The sequence below is a fragment of the Erpetoichthys calabaricus genome, chromosome 17 (genome assembly GCF_900747795.2).
Source record: "Erpetoichthys calabaricus chromosome 17, fErpCal1.3, whole genome shotgun sequence".
NCBI lineage: Eukaryota > Metazoa > Chordata > Cladistia > Polypteriformes > Polypteridae > Erpetoichthys > Erpetoichthys calabaricus.
In genome coordinates this window covers 95,988,202-96,013,536 of record NC_041410.2, presented here as the reverse complement: position 1 = coordinate 96,013,536, position 25,335 = coordinate 95,988,202, and the positions used below count along the sequence as shown (strand labels likewise).

The 25,335-nt window shown below is 34.4% G+C and overlaps 1 protein-coding gene across 2 annotated transcripts in view; it reads left to right on the top strand.

The window, feature by feature from the left end:
- Positions 1–25,335, top strand: part of LOC114667985 (nuclear factor 1 X-type-like) — a 283,643-nt gene that overhangs the window by 42,847 nt on the left and 215,461 nt on the right. The window contains exon 1 of one of the 2 annotated variants that reach the window (XM_051920400.1): positions 20,567–20,584. The exons of the other annotated variant lie outside the window; for it this stretch is intronic. The gene's annotated coding sequence lies outside the window, so the exon portion shown is untranslated. Of the gene's footprint in view, positions 1–20,566; positions 20,585–25,335 lie in introns of those variants that run through there. 2 annotated transcript variants of the gene reach the window in all.

Genomic DNA, 25,335 nt, shown 5'->3' with positions numbered 1-25,335 from the left:
GACTGTATATGTTCTCTTTAGTCATTCCAAGCCTCCTGAACTTTTTCACATTTGGATATTGGTTTATATTTTAATATAAGGGTTAGATTCCTTGATCAGACTCTGTGTGGATTTACTTCTGCAAAGAGAATGGAATAGAACAGAGAAAGGATTTCACTCTCAGCATACTAGTAAATAAAGGAAAAGATTAATCTCTTTCAGTCTTACCTCATAGCTTATTCAGTGCAGGATAGGAAAGACCAAGCAACTGTAAGCTCTACCTTGCATTGCTATATTATTATACAAATAGATAGAACATATGATATTTTTGGTACAACTTGTAATTATTTGTAAATTATGTAATTTATTTTCTTTCTGAATATATTTCACTTTTCCCATTCTTTAAGTCTTGACTAAACTGAAAAATGTGAAGTTTTAGATAAAGGTGTTCGGTTGTGACACTTTGTCTGTTACGCTGGCACCCACTGGCTTTTTAGTTTAGAAATGAAAATGATAAAGATATGTGCAGCTTTTCATCTGAGCATTAACACATCAGGAATATTCTTGCAGATTATGTGTAGGAGGCTCAAAACTTTAGTTAGAGAAATATAAAGGAAAAACATCAATTGTACATTAATCAATTGTTGCTCTGAGAGCAGTTTCCAACTTTTCTGATAACTATTTTGGGCTGTCAAAGGAAGGATGTGATAACCATTTAATGTTTAGCCAGCCTGAAGCAAGGTTCTGCCTAAGAATGGTAAGGCCTGGCACTTTCTGAACTCTGAATGTAAAAGTAAGCCCAGAGAGGTGCTTGCTTAAGTTGGCTTTTCCGCTCAGCACCGGAAAGCCTGAGAGGAAATTACATGAATCTGCAAGAAGCATAGTTTCCTCTCCATCTTTGTTTGGGATAACCGGACAGTCTTCAGTCCTCCCTGGAGTTCTCTCAAGTTGATTCTGCTTTGTTATTCTTTATAATCACCTTTTTTACCAGTCAGCAGAAATCTTACATTGTATTAGATATCATGTGGCCATACAAAAATGATACATTATGCAAATGTGGGTCTAAGTAATACATAATACATACATGGCAACCTTTAAATTCTATTTATTTATTTCTGCTAATCAGTGTGTCTTCTAGGGAAATGATTTACAGAAATAGTCATAATTATATGACAGATGCAAAGAAATAAATAAACCAATCAGAATATTCACAGAAAACAGAAGAACCAGAGCATTTCTAGGCAGTAAAAGTGCTTGCAACTATATAACTTTATTCATGAGATTTTAATGAGTGATTCTGAAAAGAAAGTCATTTTAATGCAAATAGTGAAAAAAGCAAAAAGTAGATAACTATCTAACTACAAAAATGGTGTTCAGTATTCAGATTTTAACAGATAAAATGGAGGAACTAACAGCATTGAGCAAACATTTAGTGCATTAACAGGATGGGAGACCTGACAGATTTAGGCACTGCCACCAGGTACTGTGGCAAACACCCATTAACTTTCTTAAGTCCACTTATTGTATTTAGAATAGGAGAAAAAATACCACCAAGTTACACCTATTTTCTCTTTGAAATTACTGTAAGTGCCATAATGTTAGGTCCATCCATCCATCCATTTTCCAACCCGTTGAATCCGAACACGGGGTCACGGGAGTCTGCTGGAGCCAATCCCAGCCAACACAGGGCACAAGGCAGGGAACCAATCCTGGGCAGGGTGCCAACCCACCACAGGACATGTTAGGTCCATTCTATTATTATATTCTAAAGGCAGGTATTTCATTATCCCAATATTGAGACATTTCAAAGGGGTAACTATTATCTATAAAGTTTCTGAACATGTTTATTCCCTGTTACAGCCTTACATTGGAAGACAGAAAACATATCTTGGCTGGATTGTTAGTCCACGGCAGCTAATGCTCACACAAACATGTTCAAATCAGAATCACCACGATCTGACTATGTTTGGATTGTGAGAGGGTTTATGGAAGAAAACAATGTGAACACAGTGATGACATAAAAAATCCATACAGAAGATGACCAGCATAAGTGCGTACATGCAAAACAGTACTATGAATGAGACGCAAGAAATTTACCTTGAAGGAATACTCAAACTAGAAATTGTATATTTTTTAAAAATTTTACCACATGCAGTATGTAGTGATGGGTAAGAAAAAATTTTAATCTCATGTTTTCATGAAGAATGGAGATAATGTTTCTGATGGGAGAACTCTGACCAGCACTAGACAACAGCAAAAACTATCAAAAACATCCATGATAAAGTTTGTTACTCAAGTCGCATAACCCATATGTCAAGTCATTCAGTTGTATGTTTACAATGATGCATGCATGTTTTTGCCAAAATACTGGTAAAAAAAATACCTCTGGAAAATGAAAGCTGTCCACAAACAGGAAGCTCAATCACATAGGGTCACTCTTTTGAATTGAAGACTCGCTTTTCCCCTCAATCACTGATAAAGAGTTCTGTCTTCAATTTTAAAGCACAATCCCATGTGGAGGGGTTCCTGTTTTGTAAACTACTTTCACTTTCTGGAGGTATATGGTTACCAGTATTTTAGTAAAAAATGCCTACATTTTACACGTTGTGAGCATATAACTGGATGACTTGACATGCAAATTATGCAACACAAATAGCAGGGAGATTTTCTTATGATGTTTTTGATATTTTTTATGTTGTCCAGCACTTGTCGCCTTAGGCTCCCACTTTATCACAAATTTTGTTATCTATTTTCTCATTGAAAACAGGAGTTTTTTTTTCTCAGCCATCACTACAAACTACATATTGTAAGTAACACATACTCCTCCCAAAAATCATTTTTTGTATTTGTTTAACCCTAACCTTATTTGTTCAAACTGATAAAGGCATGCTGTATGGGTAACATCACACAAGGTAAATCTTGCGCTTACTACATATCTCATTTAATTCTCAGCTGGGCAATAATGCCAAAATGCAAAAAAATAGAATATATCTAAGAAGCAGAGACCCTTAACTTCTCTAAAATCTGAGTGGATGATATTTTATATCGATAGCAATCAAGTGAGATGAATGGTGTTTGAATGACATGATAAGGTAAGCAGCAAATGGAACATGCTGTGCTGAAATTCACATTAAATTGTGAACTCATCAATGGAGAGAAGTGCAAAAGTTGGAAGTCTAGAACACTAGCTTGTTGAATTTCTGTAAAGCCACTATAATTAATTATAAGACTTTGTTTGGATAATCATCATGAGTAAAAAAAATTGAAAGTATAATTTCTTTTTATAATACCCTTAAGAGAATAAAAATGGAGCTACTTCTGCTGTGACTCTTCACAATGAGTTTTTGCTCATTTTGTTGAAATAATGCTTTAAAAAGAACAATATTTGCATTTTTGTCATGTCATTATCAATTCATATATATTTATTTCACACTTTTGTTAATATCATTATTATGGCATCATTTACATTTCAGAAGGTCATTATTAGTATGTGTTAAATCTCCTGTCTTTTGTTGGCCAATTTCTAGTTCATCTATTCTCTGTTCCTGAAACAAGTCACAGAGGTGTATAAATAATGTGTTTTGTGTGCTTTTTTCCTAGTTATTCTGCCTCTCTGAAGTCCTCTAACTTTTTAATCCTGATTGGCATGAAGTTAAGACCTCTTCCCACAATGGCTGCTTTGCATCCATTTGACAAAAGGCACAAGCATAGTCTGGGTTTGAAAGGTCTGGAGAGGTGGTGGGGGTAGGCAAAACATCTGATGGGCAAGTATATATACAATGTGCATGCACCCAAGCCTATAACCCTGCCCCCCACCCTCGACTTGGATAATCCACTTTCCCTTTTTGTTAAAGTTACACATACTATTGCATGATGCAGAGATTGTTCCAAACTGCTCTAAAACTGAAGAGACACAGTACATATGAGTATTATTCTCAGTGAGAAGTAAACATGATTTCTAAATTAAACTTCATGGCAAAGTAGTTAGTCCTGCTTCCTCACAGATCTACCATCGTAGGTGTGAATTCTACATCTAGTTATTGCTCATCTGAAATCTACACGTCCTCTCCATGTCTTCATGGGTTTTCTTCCCATATCCTTAAAAATGTATATGTTAGGTTAACTAGTGATTTCAAATTGTCCCACAGTGTTAGCTTATATGTGAATGGGCTATGTCCAAGGTTATCTTCTGCCGTGCACCCAATCCTACTGGACTAGGCTGAAGCTCCCAGCAATCCTGAACTAGATTAAGTGGTTTTTGAGAACATTGCTTTTCTTTACATTATTTTCATTGAGTCTGGCTTTAATTATATACAAGTACAACAGGCCACTGGGGTGTCCCAGGAATTATAGTGGCCTCAGACTGGTGGCACAGTGCTTTTCAAACAGGCTAAATACTTTCACCAGAGGAGCAATCCAAAGTATCCAAATTTATCAGTTCAGTAGCAGCAATGATTTTTTGTCTTATAAATGCATGTTTAATATATTTGTGTTTCATGGGGCTACAAGAGAGAATGATGCAAAACTAATTCACCCTTTTCATAAATTCCCGGTGAAAAAAGCAGAGAGAAAATCAGGTCCAACATGGACGATAGTTTTCTCCTTTCAAAGTTATAGGGAACTGAAGGCTGCACCAGAGGAAACACAGAAAAGTTGTGTCAGAAATGTAAGCAATCCAAGAGTCCTCATAATGAACTCACTGATCATAGTAAACTTATAGCCAAGTAGCACAAAACAACGTCATTCCATTGTCAGTGAATGAGTAGTTGTGAGTGTGACAAATATGTGGAGTTAATGAGTAACAAAACTGGTTAAGTGGTCTATATTTTATGTAACACATTTAGCTGCAAATAGTGTAACAAGTAATTTTACTTGAGTAAAATTTACAGAAATAACATACACACAATAAATGTGTGGAAACCAAGTAAATTGTAACCATTAGACAGCTAATCTTTGCCCTTTTCCCAGAGAGTATAGGTTGGTCATATACTGTATATCAAATTGCATCCCTCTCAAGTGAAGTCGTAACCACAGCAAATTATGACTGTGACGGAAAATTTAATTGCAGCAAACCTAAAATTATATTATAGCATAGCAATTATAGTATGGCATAGTGGAAGGTAGTGGAATCCAAAAGGTCAAAATGAACATAAACTTACAGGCATGAATTTGTACCTGATGTAGCTTGCATGTAACTTTTTTTTAAATATAACACTGTTTAATTCCTTCATTTTGGTTTATTCTCTTGCTTACTGGAAAGATTTTCAAGTAGAGCTATTAGGAATAGATAGTAACTTTAGTCAGATTGCAAACAAATCGCTAAGAAGGAGAATAAAAATCTTGCCTCCAAATTGTGTCCTGTATATTTTATATATATATACAGTATGCATATGCTTTATTAATTGTCGAGCAACACAGTACTGCTAACTAGAAGCATTCACTTATAATGTATCAGAGAGGACTGCTTTTGAAATATATATAGCATTAGAATTACTTTAAATCAATCTTTACAACTTGTAACAGTGACAACATAAAAACACTGATGTCCAAATACTATAGTTGAAAAGATTTTAGTTACAACTGTCTGCTTTTAATGCACTACTGCATAATAGGTCTAATGGTAATTTTTGATTGCAACACAACAGATTAACAGATTTCAAGCAGTCATGTAAAGAACTGCAAGGCTGCCACATTTAAACTTATCTTTATAAAAATCTTTTAAAAATTGTTCATGAAAATGATGCGTCTCTTTTCCCGAACCCACTAGCATGAAATAGCAGCCTTGATACTTACAAGTTTCATAGGCCTTTGGCTCATGTCATCTTCTTGATCATAATGTACTGAAGTGCAAAGCAAACAAAAAATGAATTAAAGAGTTAAGAACTTCCATAAGCAATTGCAGTCAAACTGGCAGGATGAATACAAATGTTCAGGTCAATCTCTTTCTCCTGCATCTCAGTGCAGGTTTACATGGCACCACTTTTAGTATTCAAGTGGTCAGCATTAAAACAAAGACTTTTTTCACTTTTTAGTAAAGTGTATTTAATACAGGAATTACAGCGCAACATATGAACAATTAACAAAACTGAATACTATCTAATTAGGGTTTGCACAGAGCCTCCATGGAACAAAATATAAAAAGTCAATAATATCTATCTATCTATCTATCTAATACAGTGGATTTAGAAAGTATTCCAACCTCTTCACTTTCTGCACAATTTACTGTGTTGTAGATTTAGCTTTAAATGGATAGATTTGCCATTTTTTGCTCAATTATCTACACTCAATAACTCATAAGGAAAAAGTGAAAATGTTTTCAGAAAGATTTGCAAATTTATTAAAAATCAAAAACTAAAATATCCCATTAATAAAGTATTAAATCCTTTAATTCCTTCCTTTGTAAAAGCCCCTTAGGCAGCAATTCCAGCTTCACCAGTGTTGTCTTGGCTGCGTGCTTAATGCCATTGTCATTGCGAAAAGGTGAACTGTCACCGCAGTCTGAGGTCACGTGCACTCTGGAGCAGGTTTTCTTCATGGACAGCTATTTTTGTTGCATTCATCCTTCCCTTAGTTCAGACCAGTCTCCCTGTCCCTGCTACTGAAAACAGCTCCACTATGCTTCACTGTAGTATTAGGCAGATGAAGAGCAGGGCCTGGTCTAAGACCAACATAGTGGTTGGAGTTGTGCCCAAAGAATTATATTTTTTCTCATCAGAGCAAACAATCTTTTTCCTCATGCTCTGTGTCTTTTACTCAAGAGTAGTGTCCGTCTAGATTAGAATGAACTATCATAAATGTCTGATTGACAGAATGCTGCTGAGATGGAGTGCCACATCATATAAATGAAACCAAAGGCACTTGGGATTGACTTTTTGAATTGAAGACAGAATTCTTGACCAGCAAATGAGGGGGAGAGGCGGATCTTTAATTCAAAAGAAGCCTCCCATGAAGCCTTATTTTCCTGTTTATGATGTGCGTGATAGTATCTAACAATATTTTAGCAAAAAACAATGAGTTTTACACATTTTGGACATAAGGCTAGATATCTGACTTGTGGATTAAGTGACATGAGAAACCTGGCATTTTTTTTCTTTTTCACATTGTTTTACATTGTATAGCAGTGGTCACTATTGTCTTCTATTTTGTCAAAGTTTTTTTCTCCACTATGAATGAAAACATGACATTACATTTTTTTCTTGGCCACCATTACAAAGTATATGGGATAAATAAAATATAAAAAATACAATTTTTGAATACAGTGTTCCTTTAACCGAGTTAAATGAAAAAATAATTAGTCAGTATATAGGGACTAGCCCCAAGGGTGCACAACCCTTAAAAATAAGAGTAAATACTGTGATGGACTGGTGCCCATGATCTTCTTTCACAAATTTAGTCTCTGTTATTGGTAATAGCATTTGGATTCCTGTGACTCTGAAAAGGACTCAGCTGTTATAGAAAATCTGACAAGGTCAGTTATGTAAGTAATTTTGAAGACTTCACTTTTATCTCAAATCATTAATTTTATGAGACAAATTAGGTGGGCCATATGCTACAGTGTACAAAAAATTGAACGCTAGACCACAGAGATGCTCATTCAATGTGTGACGTTTTACATGGTTAAAACTGATTAAATTACATATACAGTATAAATATTTCTACACTGTAAATATGCATATGTATGGAAAATTAATTGAGCCCTCATGCAGTTACATAGTTTTGTATACCAGGACTCAAGAAATTGCCATCATGTACTCATTAAGTTCTAAAATTAGATAAATCCAACCTCATGTGACACAAAAAAGGTTTCATTCAACAAAAAATGAGCCAACAAGGGAGAATAACTAAGTGCACTGTTACTACTTTCATGTCAATTAAACAGGACAGAAGATGTAAGTAACTGACTAAATAATTGTCAGAAAGGACTACTACCATAATAAAAAGCAGAATATGTGGACCGGCTTAAAAAGGAGCATGAAAAAGTGATTTCCTTCCACTGTAACCGAGTAGCATAAAATTGCAAAATGTTGGTGTTCCAAGTTGATACAGTAGTATACAAATAGAGTTCTTTTTATAATTTAAAGCACAGGTGTACCCATAAAGAATTAGTCAGTGGGTTTTCACAAGTATGCAACCAAGCCATTGAAGTTTTTAACTATTTATTATTTTATCGCAAAAAATGTGTATTTTCTTTGCACTTTAATATTGTTTGTTTGTTTTGTGATCTTAGTAAAGGTGAAAAATTGTCTGACATAGCTTATGTTGGTTTCAGTTTTTATATTAGCAAAAGCTGAAATTTAAGTGAAGGTGTGTAGACTTTAGATATTTATTGTGTATAATCTTACACACACATGAAATATATACTGTCAAATGTAACAGGTCTTGCTCTAGGATTTGGCACTAGTCTGTTTTTAGCAGCAAGGGTCTTTGGATAGGCAATATTTGCAGTGTCGGCTGTAATCCTTCCAGTGTGCCATTCTGCTACTTTTCAACCAGTTCTTGCAGGTTTCAAGGGAGGTTAGGCCAAAGGCAGTCCAAAGTTTATGAACAGTTATTTCAGATCAGGTCTGCAAAACTGATTTTTTCTCGTTAGGCATTTTGATGATTTTACATGCATTTGCTACAGTCCGTGCAAATGAAACCTTAAACCTTCTGTTTCAGAGAATCAGATGATTAGGAAATGCTACTTGTGGACTGTTTCTTTCTGCGTTTCTGCATTGCTCAAATGTTGGCTTGAACATTCTAGGGCCAAACATCATTTCAAAGTAGGTCTGTTTGATACTGGATTCTCTTCAGCTTCCATTTATCTGTCTTAGTGTAATGAAGTGCCTCAGCAGTACATCAGTTTGCCTATAAGGCAATGTACATTTTTTTAAAGGAGTCCATTTTGAACATCATTATTCTCTTTTTCTGTACATGTAAATAACTTATCACCTGTCCTTTATAAAATGCTTTCACAGTTCCTTGGGTCTTCCTTATTCAGTTTGCTTTGCAGTTAGAATATATAATAGCATATGGTATTAATGTTCTAGGTCTGTTCCCTGTGATACAAATTACAGTTTGTTGAAAGGCTTGAGGGATTGGAGGAATGACATAATGAGAAGTGATCCTTTATCAATATTTAGATAAGATATTGCTACAGATGGGATGGGAAATCAAGAAATATGTAAGATATTGATTAGTTGGTTGGCTATAGGCAAGTAGCAATAGGCGGCTATGAAGTTGAAAGTTGAATCCTCAAACTCAGGCAAGTGAGTCCATGCAATCTGAATCTTGGTATGATGTCTACTAATGTTAATGCCAACACTTGAAATACGATTTAGCGGTGAATGTATTTGATATTCGTTGAGGCTGCTCAAGTATATAAAACTATTAGCTAAATTCTCACAAACACTGCTGCTGTTCAAAAATAATTAAAGTAAATTGGTTTCTGGAAAGCAAAAGTAAATAGAGAAAAATATAAAATACATTAAAATACAACAATCAGTTTGCCTAGACAATTATAGCTTTTATCCTCCTTGATCCTGGGGCATATTTGCAGGCAAACTCAGTTCAAAGTAGGAATTTCCACTATACCTTTCCCATGTCTCATCTTTTCACTTCCCTTTTATTTTTTCAGCTCAGCATTAAAGTATGTGCACAAATATATGCATCGATAGAAAATTAAAACTCACTGTGTATAAGAAAGGATGGAGTCTTGTGCCCTGTTGGCACCTAGCCGCACAATCTGACAAAAGGAGGCTGGTATAAACCAAAAAAAGGCAATAGAGAAGTTTTTGTTTCTTAAAATTGTTTCTATCTTCCAGTAAGTCATGATGGGGAAAACTGGAGTTAAGAGCCTCTACTGTTATCATTAGTGCTCTTTTCTCACATCACACCACAAAATTGACTGACTTTATTTCTTGGTGTCTCTTTATAGCAAAATCAGCTTGATATCTCTAACTGATACTGCCCCTTATATACTGTGAGAATACAGTATATACCTTCATGTACAGTTGTATCTGTCCATCATAAGAGTCTTTGTAAGGCAGCAGTAAGGATCTTCTTATCTCAAAAAGTCACAAATCTATGTATCATTCTGACATGAATGACCCGTTACTAACAACAACAGAAATGGGTTTGGCTGTTAGGAAAAGAAAGTTATTGACTATCTGTCTTTTTCTCTGTTATAAAGGTTTTTAACCTTCTGGGAGTGGCTCTTAGAGGGCTAGGAGCTCCAGTAAACAATCAAACATTAAATTATTATCATATTTGTGATCAGCAACCTTGAAACCGCATAAAAGAACACTACACTTGTTTGTATTACAGAAGACCATTTTTCAAAGTTTTGTAGTGAAAAGTCAAGCAAAATGACACCTTTTATTGGCTAACTAAAAAGATTACAATATGCAAGCTTTTGAGGCAACTCAGGAGGCCCCTTCTTCAGGCAAGATGTAATGTTGTAATGTAATCTTAGTAATGTCAAAGTTTTGTGAAAAGGAGTAACTCTTTGACACTTTCTAATCATTTTTGCTGAAGACACCTATTGGTTTTTATTGGTGTTGGATAAGTCAAATGGTATGTCATACTGTATGTGGGGGTTTACCCATACAAGTGAGTTAGGAAACTTCTTCTTCTTTCGGCTGCTCCCGTTAGGGGTTGCCACAACAGATCATCTTTTTCCATCTGTTCCTGTCCTCGTCATCTTGCTCTGTTACACCCATTACCTGCATGTCGTCTCTCACCACATCCATAAACCTCCTCTTAGGACTTCCTCTTTTCCTCTTACCTGGCAGCTCTATCCTTAGCATCCTTTGCCCAATATAGCCAGCATCTCTCCTCTGCACATGTCCAAACAGACGCTCTTAGGAACACAAAACGCAATATTCATATTTTTTCATACAACCAACCTTTCAGTGTTTGTAATGATTCTTTTAAAAGCAGTATTAAAATCCGCTGATATCAATGAAAATATTTATCAGAGTGGAAACGAGTTGCTAAATTGCCATTGTTTAGTCCAAAATTACATTTTATTTAAGCTGGAACTAAAAGTTTTAAGGAGAAAAAAGAAAAAAGATGCATATGAATATAGAGGTGTTCAATCAGTGGTTTATCAGCCACAGTGTTTTTATTCATTCCACAAAATTGCTGCAAATCATGTCTGCAACAGAGCTGTGCAGTTATTTTTCTTATAATTTCATCAACAGCTTTTTATCATATGCTATAGTGCATGAAAAAGAATGCAATGTTCCAGTGACTTCCTTCCTTTTTTTATTTAAAAAAGAGGAAAATATTTGCCACCGATCATTCAAATAATCAATGTGAAAAAAACATCATAACTAACATTTGCAGTTTGCATTGCTTTTTTCTTATTACTGTACCTCGCTTTTCTTGTCTCTGCTTTCCTTGTCAGACTTTAGCTTGCTGTTCCCAATTTAATTTTTAATCCCTTTCTTTTGATTTGTTTATTTTTGAACAAAAGTAAAAGGATAACCAGAACATATCATAGCATTAAATATTCTGAAAGTCAGATGTCCCCCTGGGGACAAAGTTTTATCTATCTATCTATCTATCTATCTATCTATCTATCTATCTATCTATCTATCTATCTATCTATCTATCTATCTATCTATCTAAATGAAATATCTTTAAAGTAGAAGCCTTGGATGCCGTAGTGGTCTGCTTTGCTGGTCGCAAAGTAACAGAAATTTGTGGTGGGTTGCTTTCTCCTCTGCTGACATGACATCTGAGTAAAAGTCAATGTTAAAATAAGGAGATGAATTCTTAATATTTCTCTGAAATAAAAAAAAATCTAAGAATGGAAAGCTTACAGACAGTAACATAGGTGTGCTGTCACTATTGCACTTGCTCAGCCAATTCACAAGGTGTTGCATTCCTGTAAACCATAAAATGATAAAAAATAAACATTACATAGGGTTATCAAAACAGAAGACACTATGGTTGCCTCAAGACTTTCTTACATATCAGAAACCAAAGGTTGGGTTTCCAGACTGAAGCAGAAAAAGGCATTCACAAGGACTGGATAGAATGAGAGGTCTTGTGCCAGGAAGGCAGGGACAATACCCAGCAAACTGGTCTGGGACTGGAGACAGAAGCAAGACCATATCTGTCATTTGTTGTTTCAGTCTAGGAAAGGGTAGCTAGGTTATCTCAACTAGGTTCTTGCTCATGGCCCATCACATGTTAACTCTTAACAACAATGTTACACTCTTATGAATTTTTATCAGTGCACTTTTGATTCCATATATTAATAAGTGAGGTTGTATTTCTATTTGCATATTGTCCTGCTGAAAAATAATCAAATACTCTAGAAACTGTAAATTATCTTAATCATTCTTTAGGATTTTATCACTCCCCCCATTTTTTATTTTATCTCTTTCACTCTTTCATTCATATTTATGCATTGGTGACATGATTGTGCTCTGTGACCCTCTGTATTTTAGGTTAATATTTATAATAGCTGTATCTGGCAAATGTGTATCTAATAAAATAAATTTCACTAATGTAGATATGGTATTTATAGATACCCAGACATGACAAGCTTCTAGTAACGTAAACCTAAATTATGGCAAGATCTGTCTAAATTTTATATAGTACCTTTCATAACCAGAATCATATCAGTTAATTAGATTAGAATTCATGCCTTAAGATGTACATCACATACAAACAATACATTTTCTAATCAGGCATAATGGTCTGCTTAACACAAGTTGAAACTGCTCTGTATGATAAGTCTCTTTTTATCATCTGTTTATAAATTATGACTGTATAATGACAGTTTTGTCTTTGCTCATAGTGGAATCCTGCTCCTACTCTTCATTTGGAAAAGACAGAGACACTAATAACTGTATGTTATTGTGCCAACCAAAGGGCTTAGAGAGGTACAACAGAATCATATGAAGGAATGATCCAGTTAAAGTAAATATTTGCCTGATGTCAATATGTGTTTGTTATTCCAAAGGTGACTGACTGAAGGCTAATCTTCACTATGTTGTAGGCCTGTCTGATGCAAAGTTCTGGATTCTCCTGAACAGACACAATTTAGTCTGTTTAGATGCCAACAAGAACCTAGGTAGTTTGTAAAGGAAAATGTGCATGGAGGGGACGGGGGGGTTCCGGTTGGCTTATTATGAGTACCATTTCTCTTGAGGCAATAGTAGCTGCAACGTACAGTCCTACCACAGAACACTCCCCATCTGTACTTTTTCACTGAGAGCTGTCTTGCTACATTGGGCTTCAAAGTCTTATTTATCTTAGTGAAATCATGACTGCTACAGAATCTAGTATCTAACTGATGCTACAAAGACACCAGAGCATGCACACTGACTCACATTCACACAGACCAGTTTTCACCTGTCTCAGAAACATGCCCATATACATACACACTCTGAAACACAAAAACACAGAGACATGCACCCCCACAGATGCAAATCTGACTGGCATACAGACACAAACAAAGGCCCAAACAATAACAGACATTGATATGCAAACCCATGCGTGCGCATGCGCACACACGTACGCCACAACAGACACACACAATAACACAGACTTTGGCATACAGACTTAAATGTTTCCACTTGCATTTATAGCGATGTAGATGTTGGACACTCCATTGACTCTCATTTTATTTTTCTCCCTGATTTTCAACTAAAAAAAAAACTTCACATTGCTGACCATCGGCAAAGAGATGTTGGCCATTTTTGTTTTTTTGAAAAGAGCAAATGAATTTTAAAGAATTTTTCGTGAAGTTTGGTTTGACATAGTGCTTATAACAACCTCTGCTCTCATAATGGTTTTAAAAAATAATTGCAACATTTGGCAAAGTGCAGTACAAAATATGCAAAATAAAAACATCTCAGTTCATTTTTTAGTCTCATATAACTTTTACAAGCTGCCAGTCTACCAGGAAGCTCACTCCTACTCACTCATTTGGGACAAATTCAGAGTCACCACTTAACTTATCTCACGAGTCTTTCACACGTGAGAAAAGCCCACAGGCAGAGATGTGAAAACTCCACACAAATAGTGACTAGGCTGAGATTAATACCTAAGCATTGCAGAAATAGTGTATTTATGTGACATTTAAAATACAGTAGTTTGAATGATAATATCTTATAAGGGACATACTGTGATGTGATGCAGCATGAGAAAAGTAAGCATGAGGAGGCCATTGATCCCTCCAGGTTATTCCAGTTTATTTTCATTCTATTACCTTTAAAAGCACCAGGACTTTGTAGAACAGCAGTTGTACTTTGACCCACATTTTAGTTGTAATGGCCTTATTAATTTACTAGCTAATATTTGCTTCCTCCAGGTTTGAAACAAATCCCATCTAAGATGCTTTACTATGCACCACTGTGAAGGACAGTCATGTATGCTGACACATAGAGATCTGAAACACGGTAGCTGCTAACATGTATTTAACTGTCAAACACGTGGATCCACTTGAAAACAGAATGTGATTGGCAGCCCGCAGTCACACAGGAGGCATTAGCAGCCCTCACACTGTAACACAGGCGCTTCCACATTGCTGGAGAAATTCTTCTCCCTGCATGCACACATATACACAAAAGGCTTACACACATGACAGTATTTAGTGGTGTGATGCTTTCTCAGGAGAGCAGATAGGCTGCTTAGTGATCAGCCTGAAGAAATTGCTAATAACGGCCTAAATGCAATTATGAGTCAGTTTCACCAAGCATATAAATAAACCTCATCCTGAACTAAAATTCTCTCTAATTCATTTCAAGCAGTCAGTTGAATCTCAGAAAATTTCTGTGTACACTGTTCATCATGACTTAAGTATGAGCTGCTAAAATCTATTTTAGCAGGCTTGGGAGCAAGTCAAGAATCAACCCTAGAAAGGATGGCTCTCCATCATCAGGTTTACTTGCACAGCATACACCATCACAGTGGTGAAATCTATAGTCATCATTTGATGTAACAACATGTCTTTGGGTGTGAAAGGAAAGTCTTTGTGCGTATGTGTAGGGCATATATACACACCCAGCTACCCTCTAATACCTAATTTTGGAGAAACTGATTATATTTAATCTTTATTTTATTTAGTGTCTTTCATTGCAAGCAAAATCATAAAAAATTTTCAAAGGAAAACAGGAAGGGTGAAATTCATGGCAATTGTACTTGACTTTGTGTACTGGATACTGTATCCCTAAAGGCATTTATTTTGCTGTTCTGATGCACCAACTCCTTAAAGGTGTAAGCCCAGCTATTTTTACAAGGTTGTGTTTAGCAAGGTGAATAGAATTTCAAAATACCTATTTAGAATCCTCTAGACCACTACAGAGTACACATAACTTTTAAGAAGAAGCAACATGGATGAAAAAGGCCGAAACAAGATTTCTTATGACTTGTTGTACACACAATATGCTCCCCCTGTGTCACGTGTATTTATATATATGAATTAAGACTTTGGGGCTCAGCATAGTATTAGCACCCCCCCACCACCACCACCAAAATTCTTCTTTTAATTCACAATTGCTTTTTCCCTTTAAAAAGCAACTGAACTCAGCTGACAACTGCTAGCAGCTTTCGTGAAAGCCTGTTTCTTCTAGGAGAAACTGCTATGTGTGAAGGGTACACTGAATGCAAGTCAGTATGGAGTTAACCCAAGCTGTGCAAACTTGTTATTTTCTTTCCATCTTTACACGCCGGCCTCATTATTCACACAATAGAGTTTCAGTTCCTAAAGATGTGCAAATGAACTACAAAATACAAATAATGGCCTATTTGTAAATGATAAAAAAAAACATACTGTGGGTTACCAGGCCAATTACCATTGAGTGTGACATGCCATTCAAGTCCCATACAGAGCGGAGAGTGTCTCAAGGTAGGATGCTTATGAAGCTGGCGGGGTATTACAACACTTGATTCATGTCAGCAGATCAGTGCCATTTAATAGTAACTAAATAGTCTGACCATTTAAAAACATACACACATTTTTACTCTGAGATGTGTAAAATGCATTTTTTTTCTGGTTACTTGTACACATCCAAAACCCCATGCAGGGAACATTACCTGCTGGCTGATTGACCTTGTCCTTTTTTCTCGTGTCCTTTCTAAATGCCACAGTTGGTTATCCAGGAGGTACCACCTGCTACTTTGAATATCAATGCCTCCATAATAGCAACGTTGTAATTGCTTGAAGTTATTGAGAGCTTCCAGAGAAATTACAGTCAAGTATGAAAACAGATTTTATCCTGGCTGAGCTCACCCTGCATGGAGTTTTCCTTATAATCATTTCTGATTATAAAAGGAGAGTAAAGCACAGCCAATTAGTAGGAGAGGTTTGTTTTCTCCCGCGCTGAGCGGACGCCTCACTACTGAATGGAAGTTCTGCCCCCTCCAAGCGTGGTTCTGTGAGACACTGCAAGTTATGCCAGGTGGGTATGATGGGAAATCTCTGGCAGTGGCCAGGTGGCTCTGGCTCTGGAGGGGGTGCCCTCCATCATGCCCATGTATCATGTAAGCACTTCACGGTATACATTCAGAGCACTGTCTGGGCTGCAGGACTGCTGACTCGCTTGACCATCTGCTACTTCTTTGGAAAGCAGGGAGTCTCAGCTCAAAATGTTGCTGGCTGCTCACTTTTCGTTGTGAGAACAGTCCGTTTTTTCAGTGCGTTGTGTTCTGCTTAGAGCTAACAGGAAATTGTTATGAAGGCTTCAGTCAGTCATCACTAACATAATGCACAATCACAAGGTGGTTTAAAAGCAAAATATAGTAAAATTCATTATCATGCTACACACATATAGCATAAATAGAAACATGCATTATAAATAACTAATTAAATAGAAGAGAAATCATACTTCAAATGTATGATTCTGCTCTGTTTTCCTTAAGTAATATTCTAAAGTTCCTCAACATCTCCTGGTAATGGCTGATTTCATACGATAAAAGTGGGCTTTTATGTTCTGATTTTTTCTTTTCTGTGTTTTTCTGACTAGCTTTCAAGAAGCACCATTCACTGTTACTTTAGTGGTACATGTTACATTATAGTCTATTTATTATTGAATCAATACTTTAATCACAGCAGTCCAATTTTGAAGCTTGAAGATGCCAAACATACATTTTAAATTGTCAGCACTGAAATTTACAATGACAGCTCATATTGGAATTGTAATATTACTACTACAGATTAATAACAGGGCAGTGATTTATTTTAACATAATGTATTGTGCAGAGAACCAGCAATATTTAGATACTGGATCTCTGTACTTGAAAATTTCTGATTACTTCACAAAACCTGTATGTGATTACAAGAAATAAAGGAACCAGTGAAACCCATTTATCTGTTCATAATCTGAATGCATTTTGGGTTACAAAGAGTTGGAGCCTATCAGGGCAGCATCACACACAAGCCACCAGCCTCCCCGATTAGGAAACCAGTCTGGTATACAACACACTTTTGCACACATCTACAGCCATAAATACAGCAGGAAAATTAAGTGTCTTCTCATAGCTTAGCATGTACGTCTTTGAGATGTGGTAGAACAACAGAGAAAACATACGTGGAAACAACTAAATTATACATATGTGTAATAAGCACTCTACGATGAGAAATCTGCATATTCATGTCACGACTACACAGATTTAGTCCAGATATTCCAGCTTCATACCAAATTTCAAAAAGCATGGTAGTGCAATCATCCACCATAAATTTTCTCAGTGTGGGTGTATGTAAAAAATATACTCAAGTAGTTATGTGGTATGTGTTGCTGTTTTGGTGTGTAGGGGTTGTAACTGCACAAAGACACAGATGATAGCACCTCTTAATTGTGATCCACAGAAAGCAGAACACATCAGATGTATTTATCTTGTGTGACTTTCATAAATTTAAAAACACCTAAAAAAATATGTTTCAAGGCCATTAACAATCCGAAAAGACCTATGAGTTCAGGGTTGAAGTGCATCAAGTAAAGTCTACACGTCCCAAATGGTTTGTAATCTGAAAATGATGACGACTTTACCAGATGCTAAATCTTCAGGTGGTAAAATGACCTAAGATGTCTTCTGGGGCCACTCTTACATCTTTTGGTGTCCCAACAATTTTTATACATGTATTGCTTATTTGTCAGGTTGGGTTTGTTGCATTACCATTATTTCTGTGTATTAGCATATAATGCACCCAAATATAACATTTTTCTTACTGTCTTAGTCTAAGAAAGCAGCAGTAACAAGTCTAATGTGACATTGCACAAGAGGTCATGGTTTTCAGTGCGAGTGGTTTCATGGAATATATGTAAGGATAAAAATCATAAATATTGCATAATATATTAAATGTATGCAGGTGTATTTTTTTGTGTAAAAAAGGCATTTAATAAGAAAGGTAATCTTTATTTTTAAATGCATTTGGAAATGTGTACAATTGTTTCACTATGTTGAAACCAGCAGCTTTTTAATGCCCTGTCGAAACAGATTACTCATACTTATGAAACAAAAACCTAGTTTGTCCCAACAGAAAGCAGCCTAGCTTTTGCAGCAGAGCACTGCCTTAGTAAAACGGCGCCTTTGTGCCTAGGCAGAAGTGCTGCTTCTTGGCTCAAGCGCACCCATCGCCTTTCAGCCAGACACCTTTCTTGGGCTCCACAATGCACACTGCTTTACAAAGTGTTGGGCCTTGATTCCTTTTGACGGATCATGCATGGCCTGAATTCCAGATAGAAACCAGTGACTTGCAACACTTCACAATAACATCTTGAGTTTTAGAGTGAGCTTTTGTGGTTTATATTTAGAGAAATGTCTGAAATAGCTACAGTGAAGTTATAGATAGAAACAACGATTTTACTTTATTTTACTAAGATAAGTTTTGTTTGGGTGCTGATATAAAAAGACCATGTGTACTCATTTTAGTCATGAGCTCTGCACTGATTCAACATTTTCCAGCAACTCCTAAACACATATAGCATATGGTAACTCTTAAAGAAAGATACAGAAAAATTACTGTAGTAGGTTTATTATGTATTTGTGGAAAAATTCTACTTTTTGCAAAAACGTAGTTACATAAATTGCTGTTTAAAAATCAAATTTCATATGATTGTATTCTATTACATCATCAAGATGAAAATGTAAATGGCTAATCAAAACGTAACAAACTACTTTATTCCATAGTCTTTATTATTCTTGGGTTTCACAGCTCACACATTGTTGTGGCTATGATTCTAAGTAATTTCACTACTGTATTCAGATTTTAAAAGTAAGCTGATTTAATGAGCAAATTATCACTCAGATTTCGCTTTGAAAAGCATGTTTGTTTAAATTTTAAATCTCTGGGCAGTGTGACTGGCAAGTCTGAAATCAATAGGAAATAAAGACAAAACAAAAACACTAAGTACAAAGAAAATGGTTTTTGCAACCAAGAGCAGTACATGAAGCAATATCTGTATAAAACGAGGATTAAAATTAGAAAGGGTTTATTTGACAAAGCAGACAATTCATTTGGCAAAATAAAACAGGAGGAATGTATTCTTTTACAGCTCATATACGTATCAGTTTTATTATTCTATCTTCACAATCGTCAAAGGAACACAGTTACATTATTGTATTAAAACTTATGATTATATAATAATTATGAATGGTTATAAATATATAATTATCCCAACATGCCCGGCCTTGAGTTATAAAAATATATAAAACAACTTGCAATTTATGCCCATTAAGACTATCAGTATTCGTGAATTCACATCAAATTCTAATTAAAACGACCAGATAAAAAGCACACTAAATTGGTGATTACATCTATTTGTGGTATAACATATAAATCTAAAATGGCACCAAATCTATATGTAAAAATGATCAAAATTAGGGAACAGAACGGGGAAAATTGATTACATATTATAGTGAATAGAAATAAACCCAGTAAAAAACTCAAAAATGAATAAAGACAGAATAAAGATATACAGAAATCCAACAACTAATAAGAAAACGTAAATAAAAGGGTGAAAATTTTCGTTAAGCAAGGATTGAAATAAAGTAAAGGCCCGTAACGTGGAGAAAAAACTTTAAAGACGTCTATGAAAAAAGTAAATAATACCAAAAAAACTAATAGATGCCCTGTTATACTAAGAAGTGGAATAGAGGTTTACGGATTGGACATGGATTATTGTAATACGATTTCAAAAATATGAAATAATGACACATTTTCAAAGTAAAAATGTTTTTCTTTATAGAGTCATCTGAGGAAGGATTTGTTTAAAGTGACACGGCACTACTAATTGATTTGATTTGCAGCTTTTTGTATTTGCACACATGGAAAATAACCTTTTAAACTTTTAAATTCATTAATGTTTAATTGCACGCGAAGTTGCGCTTTATTTCAGAAGCGCGCATTGCCCGGTCATCTGAATAACAAATATCATTGTTTATAGTGAATATGATGGGTTAGGGTACAGTTATTGGCAGTATGTTAGAATTAAAATCAGTTTCCAACAAGAGCTCCGTTACGAAGAATTAGTCGATAATGCGTGGGGCTCTTTCGGTTCAGTTTCTCATAAGTACGCCTCTCATCACTTCGGCTGAATACAGAACCACCTGATATTTAATTGAAGGCTCCTGAATAAGCGTGCGAATGGCAGCTTCATCAATTGTGGTAAGTTTGAGATACTTTGTTCTTAAACAAGCAGTCAAAAGAAAACGATTAGAGAATTTTCCCCCTTTTCCCCCAAATTTTACATGCGGTAAAGTTATGTTTGGTCTCGGAGTTAAACCTACTTGTTTCCTTTACCTGTAGTGCAGTACTTAAGTAACTTGTTTGTTTCAAGCATCAGAAGCACTTTCCAGTACCAAATGACTAATTTAGCTGCGGAGTGTGTATTCTTTTGCTCGTTTGTTTTAGCGGCATTGTTCTAATAATATATTACTGAGATTTTTCAAGCTTTTTTTGAAAAAGAAATGTAACTGTTGTATTGCTGTATTCCTTCAGAACAGAGCCTCACCAGCATTCAAATATTAATTCAGCTTAAGTATCTTGTTACTCAAGTTAAATAATTTTCGTTTAAACACCTGTAGGTAAATTAATATTTTTAGTTTTTTTTAACACTTTGGCTTGGTAAAGGGCAATTTCTACACATTGGTTTCCTTCAATAAAACAACTGTTCAGGCAAAATAAAATACTAATTGACCTTTCAGCTAAGCATAATTATCCAAACAAGTATGATAGATTCTATATAGATTCTATATAATACAATCAGAATATTTTGAGTCCTGATTTTTCATCAACTGTAACACTGTTAAATGACTTTCTAAGTATACTGTGGAATAATAAAGAGGCAATGTGTAAGTCATATGAAACTTTAATTTTGTATTTTTTATTTATAAAAGCAGTCACCTCTAACATTTATTTCATGATAAATATGATAAAATACTGCATTGTTTACTGCATTTACAATGCTTTTAATAAATACATTTATACAGTTTCAAAACTAATTGCAGAGTTACAAACGTTACGATGTAAAACCCTTGTGACTCCCACAAGTTCCTTGTTACTTTTGTGAAATTAACTTTTTTTTTTTTTAATAAGAATTTACAGCTCTTTCCATAACAGAATGCAAAGGAATTAGGCAGATATTTAAGTGCATTAGAAATTACAGATTTACTTATTACTGTTGTTTTAATGTTTAATAAAGTGACAGTTTTATAAAAAAAAAAGTGTGTTTTTTATGGCATTGTCACTGCTAAAAGCCTCGGGGAAAGCTACATCTTGCAGCAACCCCAACACCTGACCTGTGTAGTAACACAAGACTTGCACATTTTTTAAGCTATTCAAACTGACACAGGGGGTCCATTTATATGTGCCCGACTAATCCCTTATGAAGAAAACATTGCTTAATTTGTGGCGGTTATTCAGGTCACTGCAGTGAAGGAAAATAATTGCATAATCGATTCATTAACAAAAATTATTAGTATAAATTAGTAAAGTTCATAAAGATACCTATGGAGATTCTAAAGGGCCTTTTTTTAAAAAAAACTGGACATTTTGATAGTTCAAGGAATATTTAATGAATGGTTTTAAAGCAAACAGATGAATGTGCTTAAAATACTGTTTTAGTTTAAGTATATGCAACATTTAATACATTCCAAAAATTATAAATAAAACATTTGATATGAACAAAAACTTGTTTTATTGTCATAGAAGGAATTAATATAGTTTTAATAATTTTTTAAATAAAAAATTGTTTAGAATTATTAGGTAAATTATTTAGCTTTTGGCCAGCAAGGACCAGATTTAAATCTTTTGGTTAGCATTTAAAAATTTGAAAGATTCTGATTGGATGTTTCTGCCAGGTAACTTACAAATGTACACATTTTATGTTAATGGTTATGATGAAACTTACTAATTTAAAAAAAGTTAAACTGCTTAAAGTAAAGTATTTGCCTTGCTTACTTAAGATTAAACAGTTATGTTTGCTGTTCAGTGAACCATATAATTTTACTCATAATCTTGCAATTTGTGCATTTATGTCTCTTATGTAAACTGTTTTTTCAGTTGTCTACATATTACTTGAAAGTGTGACACTTGTAAAACTATAAAATCCACAGTGTTTTTAACATGATTCACAATCATCAGAACACATTTATTTATTTCTAGCAGAATTAAGTTCTAAATATTTTCTGCTTTTTATGGTAAGAACAAAAATGGAATACAAAATTGTGGTATAGAATTTACTTGTCTCCTCTTTCTTTTAGTCATATAAGTTTACTTAGTAAAAGCGGCCATTCACCAAATTACTTTTCAGTGTCGTGTATGGAACACATTAAAAATTAAGTCACTTAAAATGTACATTTTGGTCAGTAATGTAGTGTTTTATTTCTTTTTAATCACTAATGTGAAATCGTTTATAGCTTTCTTCTTTTGCTCTCTTTGAGACTTTTTTTAGAATGTATATTAAATAAACATTACTGATAATTTATTTTGTCGGTTGTTCACGCTGCTGTTTTCTGTTCAATTCAATACCAACAATATAATGTAGACAGTCAAGAAAACTTGCCGAACCTGAAATTTAAGTCCTGGATAAATATAAAAAGTTACAGCAAGCAGCTAAACTTTTTAAATTTGTGTTTGTATGAGAGCATTGGTATGAAAAATCTACAAAATATGCATATTCAGAGTTTCCACTAGTGAATTGTGATAAACTAAATTGCTCAAATGATTAATAAATCTAAAACAGTTTTGAAGAACTGCACAGAGCAGGTAACGACACCATATGCAGCGCATTCTTTTTAATGGCTTTCATGTGGTGTACAGTTACAAAAAGAACTACATTTTGCATTACTAAGTAAAGCAACTTCTGAAAGAAAACAATTCTATTTTTGTTATATTCATTCCTTCCTTACATGTGGCTTACTAAAGACTACCTTTACAAGACAGGTGATTTTTTCTTTCCTATTCTTAAATTCTTTCCTATGTCTAAATAAATCACCTTTTTCTTTTCTTTATTTTTAACCAGAAAGGGTGTGTCCAAAAGTAGTTCAGGTATTTGTCTTTTTCAGAGTCTCAGAGCTGTGCTTGCTGAGCTTGTTGGTGTGAAGTTTCAGCCTTCCAGCTTTTGCACTTTTCATTGAGCTGTCTTCCTTTTTAGCTTACAAATTTCCTTTTCATGTGCATCAATTCAAAACTCTTTTAAGGCCTGACAGTTTTATGTGGCTCTTTTTTGGTTGTTTTTGCCGCTTGGAGATGCCAAGTAGCTTGTAGTCTCACCTCAACTGTTTTAGCTTAGTAAATATGTTTTGCTCTTTTGAACATTGTAGAATTATATTTATTTTTCAAAACATCCAAAAAGTTCTCTAATAAAGGAATTATTCCCTGTACCCCATAAAAAACACTACTTGGCATTAACTGTTGAAGCTTTTTACTCAATAATGGCATTTTCAGATACTGTTTAACAATTAAATCTTTTTATATGTAATCAATTAAAAATAAATTTTGCCAAAAACAAAATACTAAAATATGACTATAATAAAAGTATTAGTCCAGTAATTCATTTTTATTTCAATTTCTGCATGCTCCATTGTAGACAGGGTCATATTAAGTACAGATTGGAAATAAAATTTAACATGGCAAAAACTGCCATTAGTTATGGTTTTCTGTGGAAATCACCTACCTACCTTCAAGGATGATATCCACGTTGTATGGTGCTTTCCATATCCTCAAATTAGAACAGATATTGGTACAGACTGGAGACCTGCCACCAAAACATATTAAATGTGTCAACTGCACAGCTAAAATTTTTAATTTTCGTTTTTTAATTTATTCTTAATTAGACAACATTTTTCTAATGGGCAATTATGTTCTATTATTTAGCAACATTAAACTTAACTTTTTTGAATTTCTATCAACTGATGAACTTTCCACTCAAATTTTTAAAACTACTGGTCCTGGAGAACAGGAGTTTATTTTGGAAGCATCAGAAGTCAGGAACTAAACCTGGAAGGGAAAGCAAGCCATTCTTATGTACATTCACACACACACACACATTATCATGCTTAACAATTTGAGACAGGTAAAGAAAAAATATTTATACAAACTTTAATCACTTAATTATATATACTTATATAATCCAAAATTATACACTTTGAAATTTATCCCGCTGGCCTGATTAATAAAATCTCATATTACTTATATGTTTTAGTTCTTCACATTTAATTAGTTTAAATTTGCTTGTTTGCAAACATATTTTTTTACAAACAGAAAATATTTTTTCTAAAATTACCTTCTCTACCTTTGTATATTACAAACAACATGGCCTTTTAATATTAAGCAAATGTTTTTAGCTATGATATAGTACTTCTTGTGCAATTAAATTATATAATGTGGGATTATTCATAACACATCCAAAGTTTAGCTTCGTTTTAAGTAAATACCAATATGACATATGTGAAGCTGCCGTGAAGGTTCAGCTCGTGATTTAGGCCTTTTGTAGATGTTACTGTTAATAAATGCCTTAAAATAAACTTTAATTATGCTCTTTGTAAAGAAATTACTTTTATTTTTCCACTTCCTACAATACACTTTATATTTTCACCTTCATAAAAGCTTAAAACATTTGTTCATGGTGTTTGTATATATATTTCTGATTAAACAGCAACACATTTACATTTTAGTTCATTATTAGTATTATTTTCTGAATATTAAGCTGGTCTTGTAAAGGTAAATAAAATGTTATTCAATCTTTTGTATGTGCCTTTTCCTTCTGTTTTTCATATTTTAATTTTGCCATTTCTATACTGTATATTAGCAAATATATCTGAAACAGTTTCCAATCAACTGCCTAACTGTTTTGCATATGAATGTAGTATTTTCATATCTGTAAAATATACAAAATGTTGGGTGTGTAACAGCCG